This window comes from Elephantulus edwardii, unplaced genomic scaffold (genome assembly GCF_000299155.1).
Source record: "Elephantulus edwardii isolate Elephantulus edwardi_28Jun2011 unplaced genomic scaffold, EleEdw1.0 scaffold00069, whole genome shotgun sequence".
Lineage (NCBI taxonomy): Eukaryota > Metazoa > Chordata > Mammalia > Macroscelidea > Macroscelididae > Elephantulus > Elephantulus edwardii.
The window spans coordinates 7,718,619-7,729,105 of record NW_006399819.1 but is presented as its reverse complement, the minus strand read 5'-3'; positions in this window follow the sequence as shown (position 1 = coordinate 7,729,105).

Here is a 10,487-nt window from a genome sequence, read left to right as displayed (position 1 = left end):
TAGAGAATATAAATGTACTTATATATAGAAAAAATCTCAACATGAGATTACATCAGAAAGTCAACAATATTTTCAAGAATTCATATTATTTTTTCTCATTTTGTTAGTTGTTTGCTTAATTCTTTACTAGTTATTTAATAGGGTCAGCTGCATAATTTTCCATTCACAATGCAAAATATAATGGAAGATCCTTGTTCAAAAGGTAAGATAAATATTCTTCTAAAGGTACTGGACCAATAGGCAAAATCATAATAGGTGGAAGGAGGAATAAAAATGTCAATTATTTTATCTTGGATCCACATTCTACATCCTTGGTGCCAATGGTAAGGAGAGCAGGAAATGCATTTCATTTGGTAACTCTGCTGTCAGGGACCTCTTCAAAATATTGAAGAGCAAATGTCAGTTTGAGGACTAAGGTACACCTGATTGAAGCCTTGGTCTTTTCAATCATTTACTATGTATCTGACAGGTGGACAATTAGAAAAGAATTTATGTCTTTGAGTTGTGATGTTGAAAAGAGTACTGAATAGGCCATGGATTGCCAGAAGAACAAGCAGATGTCCTGGAAAGCAATGCAGTCAGAGTGCTTCATGAAGGCAAAAAGATGGCAAAGACTCATCTCTCATACTTTGAGCATATTACTATTCCTTGGAAAGGGACATAGTGTTTGGAAAAGTAAAGGGTCAGCAAAAGAGAATAAGACTCAACAAGATGCATTGACACAATGACTGCAGCAATGGGCTCAAGCGTGTCAGAGATGATGGGGACTTCAAACTGGCTCACAATTGGTTTGGTTTTGGGGTTTGAAGAAGTATTTAAGAAGACACACCTAAAGATTAGCTTCTGAAAGGTTACAGTTAAAATCCTGTGGATAATTCTATTGAGCGTAGGTGAGGCTTACTATGAATTGGAGTCAACTCCATGACAAATTACCCCAATGTTTTGATGGCTCTATGAACTCTCGGCTTACAGCTGGAGCATCATGTGGCACCCTATCATCTCTCGTTCTTTTCTTCTCTGTTATAATACACATCTCCATTTTGATAAGAACTTACCCTGCTGCAGTGTGACCTGATGTTAACTAAGAGTATCTTCAAAGGCTCTATTTATAAACGAGGAAAAAATCATAGGTACCAGGTACTACAACTGCGATATAATATTTTTGGAGGACTCAATCACTGTCAATCACGTACTTAATCATTGTGCTACCAGTGTTATCCAGTTAGCTAATAAGAGGTACTAAATCATACAACTTTTCATTTTCATGTCACGATCTCTGTTTCAACTACCATGGTATTTTAAATTTGCTATTTAATGCCAGATAATATAAAGACAACTTCGAAATCATTGGCATGAATAACTTTATTCTACTTACTATTGATTGATTCTTACTACTGGCTAATTGGCAGTACTGTAATGGATGGAGAAGGGACTGAGGTTGTTACCAGTTACAGCTGTCTCAGCTCCACAATCAACACTCTTGCCACCAGCAGTCATGAAACCAAAAGACAAATTGCATTGGGTAAACCTGCTGTCAGAGTCCTCTCCAGAGGACTGAAAAACCAACGATGTCAATCTAGAGACTAAAATGCAGCTCTTCCAGACCATGGTCTTCACGATTACTTGCTATGTATCACATAGCTGGATAATTACTAAGAATGACAGAAGAATTGATGCCTTGCATTGTGGTGCTTGAGAGAACTCTTGAAAATACCATGGACCTCCAAGAAAACTAACAGGTCTGTCTTGGAGAGGGTTAAACCAAATTTCTCCTTGTAGGCTAGGAATTTAAAGCTCTGCCTCACATACTTTTGGCATGTGGCCAGAAGGTACTGATTCTTGAAGACAGACATAATGCTAAAAAAGGGTGGAGGGACAGTGCAAGAGAGGAAAACTCTGAATGAGGGATGAGATGGATTGATACAGTAACTAGGTCACTGGCAGGTAGATGTGTCAGAGTCAGTGAGACTGGCTCTGGAAAGGTTAGGGTTCAGAGCTGCTATACATAGGGTCACTATGAAGTGAAGGCGACTCAGCAGCACATAACAATAACAACAACACTGAATAATGCCAGTTTTAAAAGCAAATATAGAAATATTAGCCTTCCATGATGCATTAGATTAATTCTGCAAAATGATTATCTTAGCCATTGTTGTGTGTGTTTTGTTTTTTTTTTCTTTTGCCACGTGGCTGGCTGGGACTATGCTAATAATGTCAATGAAGTAAATAACATCTTGTGGTTCTTAACATGCAAGTTTATAGATTACCTAAGAGAAAATTGGTCAGTTTTACGATCCCACCACACTTAAATTGAGTAGATTCAGAGTCAGAAAAGGAAGATCTTATTATCTTAAATAAATCAGAAGCAGAGTGTGCAGCTTAGCTTGTTTTTGGAACCAGAAATATCTGGGCAAGATGGACCACTTAGTATTTTAAAATCTACAGAAGGAGGTGTAAGAGTTTGGAAGCATATTTAACCTCATAGAAATCAATTTTGTGCTGTTGATGTTATGGATGGGCACTCTACCCCTTTATGGAATTGTTGTTAATGTGGTTGTTATTTACCATGGCTTTGGAACCAATGCATAGCTGACCCTCCAAGAGATTTTCAGAGACAATCAATCACAAGGGAGGAGATTGCCCATATTTCTAACTTTGGTGGATTCAAACAGCATGCCTTCAATGTCAAATGCATCCATCTTCATATTGACTGAACTCTTCTTATAAGTGTCCTAGAATTAGTTCTGATTTATAGTAAACCTGTGTACAAAATAAAGAAACATCGTCTTGTTTTCACAATCACTGCATTTTAGTTCTTTTTTTGTAGTTGCTGTGCCAATTCATCTTATTGGGAGATTTCTTCTTTTTGGTTAATGACTCTATTAAGGCAGTCTGGTGGCCTAGTGGGTAAGGGTGTAGCCAAACTAAAGGAAGGCACTTCAAATCCATAAACTACTTCATAGAAGAAAGATCAGCAAATTTCACCTATGTGATTTATAGCCTCTGGAAAGCTGATCGAGGTCAGTTATGAGTCAGTTCTGAGTTGACAGGATTGAGTAAAGGAGGTACTAATTTTTTGCTAAATTTAATGTTCTTGCTGTTCTCTCTTGATCACATGTGCAACAAAACAAACCAAATGATATCTGCATATTGTATGCTGTTAACAAATTTTCATTCAATCCTGATTGATTTTTTTCCCCCACAGAGGCCCACTTCTCAGATCATTCACTCAGCATAGAGCTTGATTAAGTATACCCATTACCATGGAGTGGCTGGCTTCTGGATCATAGCTATTTTCCATCAAAATAATGGGGGGAAATGTGTCTAAAATTGTGAATTTTTATGGGAGGAAACCTCCCTATAACCCCTGAAGCAACTGGTGGATTCCAAATGCCAACTTTTTATTGTTGTTGTTAAGAGACATTTTTGAGTACAACTCATAGCAACCATATAAACAACTGACCTGAACCCTGCCCTATCATAATTTCTTACGTTATAGAGCCCATTGCTGAAACCACCATGTCAATCTATCTCAATGAATGTCTTTCTCTCCATGACTGACCCTCCAACTTTCCATGTATGAAGTCCCTTTTCCAAGGAATAGCCTCACCTAGATACATGTCCAAAGTATGAAAGCTGGAGCTTCACCATCTTTGCCTTCACGAAATATTCTGGCTGCACCTTTGCCAACACGTATCTGTTTGTTCTTTGGGCAATCTATGGGATATTCAGTACTTTTTTTTCCAGCATTGCAGTCTGAAGATGTCAATTATTCTGTCATCCGTGTTCATTGTCCAGCTCTCAGATGCATAGCAGGTAATTGGGAAGATCATAGCCTGAGTCAGATGCACCTTGCTCTTTAAACTGACATCGCTATTCTTCATCATTTTGGAGAGGTTCCTGATAGCAGACTTGTCCAATGCAATAATGCATTAACATCTTCAGTCCTTTCTCTATAGATACCATCAGAATTCCTTTGAATTAGTAGAAAGAAATGATCCTAAACAAAACCTTTTGTAATTTTAAAGCATACAATATCCCATTGTTCTATGGGAATAACCACTTCTTTATCCATGTATAAATTTTGTGTGATTACTAATTATGTGCCCTGGAATTACCATTCTTTCTAGCATTATCCATTGTTTTGGTGTGATTTGCACAGACAAGTGCCTTTGCATAGCAAAACAATCACTGGTAAATGTTTTTTTATGGTGTTTGTTTTCAACCAACGTATATCTGAAATCAGCAATAATATCTCACATTCCACATCCTTTATTCTATACTCTAAATTTTTAGCAGTTTTCTGTTGATGAACTGCTACAATTAGTTTTTCTTTATGTTCAGTAACATCGTACTGATGTAGGATATTAAAGATATAATTATTTTATTTCCAAATTCTGTTAGATTACTTTTATTTGAAATGAAATAAACGTGGATCACTTCCAGTCACGTGGTCAGGTAAATCTCTTCCAATTTTCTTAGGATACATGGATGAGTGCTTCCAGGATGGCATCCACTTGTTGAAATATCTGTTAGGATCTATAAGTTTTCTGAGGTATGTTTCTCACAAATGCCTTTAGTACAATTTGGAATTTTTCCCAACAGTACCATAGGGCCATGAGCCTTTCAGATCTCCTGAAATGGTTGAACACTGACCAATTATTTTTGATATTTTGACTTTACATCTCCATTCTATCTCCTTTTGATGTTTCATGAAACTGTCTATATCTTGCCTCTAGAATCCTTCACTATTACAATTAAAAAATTGAGTATTTTCTTCAGTTCTTTTGTCTTGATAAGTGTTAAGTATTTTCTTCCTTTATTTTTTTGTTAAAAAAAACTTTGCATTTTTGTTATAATACTTTGTTTTGTCTTTTCAAATTACCCTTTGATATGTTTTTTTCCATAGGTCTGTTACATTATTATTTCTTACTTTTGCTTTAGCTATTCTAACTTCAAAAGAAATTTCATTCAGATGTCTTTTGATATCTATTTATTTATCTTTTCTCCCCTTGTACAGATCATTAATTTCTTCATGGGTGATATACTATACATCACAACTCTTCTGATCTTTGATTGTGAAGATAGCACAAATATAAATAAGGCAAGGGAAATTAGATATACTTTTATTTTCAGGATGTGTACTGAAAGCAAAGCTCCACAAATCCTGTTTTCCAATCATGACCTATAAACTAGTTCCAGGAAATCAAGGACATTATCTAGTGCAGAGAACTACCAGAAATACAAACTGGGTTTGGAAGAGGTCGTGGAATTAAAGACATTATTGCCAATGTCAGATGGATCTTGGCAGAAAGCAAAAAGTATCAGAAGGATACCTAACTGTGTTTCATTGGCTTTGCAAAGGCATTTGACTGTGCAGATCACAATAAATTGTGGTTAACCTTGAGGAGAATGGGAATCCAGAAAACTTGATTGTGCTTATGTAAACCTATACTTGGACAAAGAAGCAGTCCTCAGAACAGAGCAGGGAAATACTGCATCGTTCAAAATCAGGAAGGGAGTGTGTCAAGGAGGCATCCTGTCTCTGTACCTTTTCAATATATACACAGAGCTGATCATTCAGGAAGTGGGGCTTAATGAGGAGGACAGTAGCATCAGGATTGTCTGAAGACTCATCAACAAACCATATTATGCAGATGACAGAACCTTGCTTGCTGAAACTGAAGTAGACCTGAAGTGATTGCTACAAAAGGTCAATGACTGTAGTCTTCATATGAATTAAAGCTTAACAAACTTCAGGAAGACAGTTTCTCACCACTGGGCCAACTGGAAGCACCATGATGGATGGAGACATGAATGAGGCCGTTAACAGTTACACCTTGATTGGATCCACAATGAACACTCTTGGAACCAGCAGTCAAGAAAGCAAAAGATAAATTACAATGGGTAAATTTGCTGTCAGGGACCTTTCCAGAGTACTGAGAAGCAATGATGTCAGACTAGAGACTAAGGTGCATCTGATCCTGTCCATAGTCTTCGCAATTACTTGCTATGCATCAGAAAACTAGATGATAGAAGAAGAATTGATATATTTGAGTTGTGGTGCTGGAGAAGAGTCTTGAACATACTAAGGACTGCCAATAAAACAAATAAGTCTGTCTTGGAGAGAGTAAGACCATGTTTTTCCTGAGAGACAGGATTTAAAAGCTTCGTTTTATATACTTTTTTCATGTGGCCAGGAGAGACTGATCTTTGGAGAAGGACATCATGCATGGAAGGGTGGAGGGACTATGCAGGAGTAGAGACCTCAGATGAAATGTATTGCTACAATGACAAAGTCAATGGGAGTAAATGTGTCAGAGTCAGTGAGACTGGCTTAGGACAGGGCAGGCTTCAGAGCTGTTTTACACAGGATCGTTATGAGTAACAGGTGAGGCAATGGCATTTAGCAACAATATAACAACAATAACAACAGTAACAATCTATTGCTATATTCTCAGAGCTTCGAATAATGTATGTCATATTGTTGTTGTTGTTATGTGCCTTCAAGTTGCCTGAAACTCATAGTGACCCTATGTGCAGCAGCCCTAAACCCTGCTCTATCCTGTGCCAGTCATATTGTGTCTGACACACCTACCCCCAATACACCAACCCTGAACCAATCCATCCTTTCTCATATAATATATGCAATATATATTATAACATATAATATGTCATATCAGGCAAACTAATACGCCTGTTTACTTCCAGTGCATTTCTCAATGATGACATAATGCTGGATTTTTTTTCTTTTATAACCACAATAGCATATTATTATTTTCATAAATGACACCTAAATCTTTTTCTTCTTTGGGGGGGGGGCGTCTAACTGAATTGTTACAGATACATTCTTATACTTCAGTACACAGATTATTTTACACTTGAATGGATTCAAATTTTCCCACCACTTTTTCCAACAACCATTAAAACTTCACAACATCTTCTCCATTTGTAGCCATCAACTCGATATTTGTTACTTGTCCAGAAGTTCAATGTTAAATTTGAAAATCTGAATCTATATTCCAGTTCCTTTCTGTGCTGTTTATATACCTATTAAATTAAACCAATCTCATTAAAATACATCTATTCATACTTTTTTCTCTCTAGCTTTCACCTTTTGCACATGAAAAACTGGTCTTTTTCTTTTAAACGTAACTTTGTCAAAAACTAAAACCAAACAGAACAAGATAATCTGTGTTTAGCTTTCTATTTTCTTTTTATTTGTGCCTTTTGCATTCTACTACTTAATGTACTGCTTTTTAATATCTGTCCTCTTAATGTATTCTCTGACACACTATTATTTGATCCTTTCTAGGCCACTTTCTACTTTAGTGTTCGTTCAGATTATTCTTATTACAGAAGATGTTAAGATTGTAACAATAGTGGAGTTCCAATCACATTGAAATAAAAAAAATAATATTTCAGACACTTACTTTTTTTGCATTTTTTGCCTTAGTGTGATTTGTAAGGGAACGTAAATATCAATGAAGGGTGTAATAAATTCTAAAATTATTTACTTCTCCCTATTACTTTTTGAAGTTCCATCTCACATACTTTGGGCATGTTGTCAAGAAGGACTGCTCCTTGAAGAAGGACATCATGATTGAAAGTGTGGAGGTACAGCACAGGAGAGGAACACCCTGGATGAGATATATTGATACAGTGACTGGGGAAATGGGAGTTGGAGTATTAGAATTAGTGATACTGTCCTGGACAGGGCAGGCTTCAGAACCGCTGTACATAGGTGATCTAGGGATTGCAGGTGACTTGACAGCACATATCTCTGAAGTTCAATTTTTAATACCATTTTGCAATTTATCTTTTTTCTTCATAAAGACTGGCATTCCACTAAATCTTAATGTAACGTACACACATTTCTAAGAAGTTGCTTCACCAGTTTCTTTGTGGGAGTAAGATGGACAACCTCTACTCTTGCAATTTATTGTCTTTGAACTCTGGAGGGTCAGCTATGAGTCACTTCTTATTCCTTGGTAAGTAACAACAACTAAACTCATGAACTTGGAACCAGTCATTACTGATGCTCCAGCTGTTTTCAGATGATGTAAATTGCAATAGAAATTGTCTTTGTAACTCCAGCTGAGCTGCTGACAGATTCCAACCACCAAAGAGGGGTTTCCTTAGGATGAGAAACATAATTTTCTTCAGACTAAGCCACCAGAATTTTTAACCTATCTTGTTTAAAGAAAAAACAAAGTCAGAAAATCATTATATTTGTACAAATCTGGCAAGAAAACAAATGGTCCAGTTTTGTGTTGGATAAAGGACTCTGCCTTTCTTGCAAAGATCTGGAGGAGATATAATGAGAAGAAGACGCAGACTGTCGGGTGTCTTTAAGTTACCTACAGAGCAGACAGCCTGAATCATTCTTGCCTCACATGTATGTTCTACAGATGCTGCTTCACAGGCTCCCTGGGTTCCTCCGGCCTGTTTGAATTTAGTGGTATGGCAAAGACGTGCTCATGAGATGTTTGCTTATTTAATCTTGCCCAAAGAGATGATTCTTTGAAAGTGTGAAAATACTTTACCAAGCTACAAAAACAGATGTACAATAACTGAAACTCATTTTAAATACCTAAGAGGGCTCATTCTCCTGATGTACACTTAAATCCCATTATGATTAATAAAAACGTTACTTGACTTACAACATGCACTTTCCTTTTGATGGCTAACATCTGCAGAGAGAAGGACCACCAGCAATACTATGAACTCTATTCATGGTTCTTAGAACAGAAAACCCCCAGCCTCTCTTCCATGTTTTCCCATGGGGACTAGAGAAGGAGCTGTTCATGCTGTTCATACTGGCTGGCTGAATTCTTCACTCAGTGCTGTGCCAGAAGAAAGTGCCCACCTGCTCTTGCCAACTGCACTAACAGGAAAAGGGGGAAGGGGGAAGAAATGGAATAGCTGTGCCTGCAAGTAAGAGTGTGATTCCAAACTCTCCTAAGAGCTACATTTAGTGTACTTTCAGTGTCTTGGGTTCAGATATTTGTTCATTTAAAGTCTGATCACGATGGGTTCTAAATTTTAAATATCTAGAAGTGATAAGGAGCCCTGGTGGCACAGTGTTTAAAGCACCTGGCTGTCTACTCAAAGGTCTGTGGTTCTAAACTACTTCAAAGGAAGAAAGATGTGGCACTCTATTTCTGGGGAGGTTGCAGCCTTGGGAACCCAACAGGGCAGTGCTGCTCTGTCTTCAGAGGATTTTTGAGTCACAGTCAACACAGTGGCCAGGGGTTTGTGTATTTTGTTAAAGAGCCCTGCTGAAAGACACAGTGGTTAAGAACTCAGGTGTTGCAGAAATGCTGGCAGCTAGAACCCAGCAACCGTTCCATGTCTCCCAGGACCTGGTGCTGTGCTCCCCTAAATATCACAGCCTGGGAGACCTTGAGGTGGTAGGAAGTTCTGCTCTGTCATGCTGGGTCAGGATGAGTTGGAATCAACCTTCAGGCATACAAGTTCATCACGTTTGAACTTAAAAAACCAAGCATACGGGAAGAGATTTAAGATGTGGCTTTACCCACTGCTCCATGCCGCAGTACTGTCGGATTCCAGCACTGACCATTAACTCAGTTAAAGTACAGCCACAGACCACTGACAGGTATTACGGGGACTGGATGAAATGTTTGCTGTATTTTGATCCTCTTCATAAAAATATTAAAGCCACTGTACTTTTTTATTTTTGAAATAGATTTCTATGCCCTCTCCTCACTTACTCATTATCCTGTTTTATGATATTTTGCAATTATAGTCAAATGAGAAAATCAACTATTTTGCCAATTGGTGAAGTATGGCTGACAGTGAGGAATACTAAGGTTTGACATGATAATAAAACTGACTATGATTACGTCATTGGAAGCAGGAGTGGCATCCATTTCCTAAACAACGTGCCTCCGGAAACTCTGTGAACGTTGATAAATTTCACTAGTTATAGAAAGGCTTCAAGCCTTTTGTTCATAGGGTCGTTATGAGTCGTTCTCGACTTGAAGACAGTCAACAATAACAGCAACATTCATGGTTTGATGATTGTGGAAAAGAATTCTTAGCTCTAGTTAGACATTATGACTATTACTAATATAACTATATCCACCCATATTAAGAGATCCTCAGGCTTTATCCTGCAACAAATTAAAAGGGAACAAAAAAAAAAAACAACACCTTAACCTAATTAAGAATTTTCAGCACAAGATTATTCACTGTCAAGTTCTAACAACTGCAACGAAGGCAGAAAACTTCAGCTAAAACAAACAAATGATTAGACATAGCAACACAATTAATGACTTGATTAATTTGTCTTCTCATCCTTCTACATTAACAATGATATAAATTTTTGCAGTCTTACAACTAATTTCTTATTTAGTAAAACACACAACTTCATACATAATTTCACAAACAATTCATCTAGAATGTATTAAAAGCTGTCATATATAAGTGGAAACTAGCATGGTAAACATTAACCATGATCATAA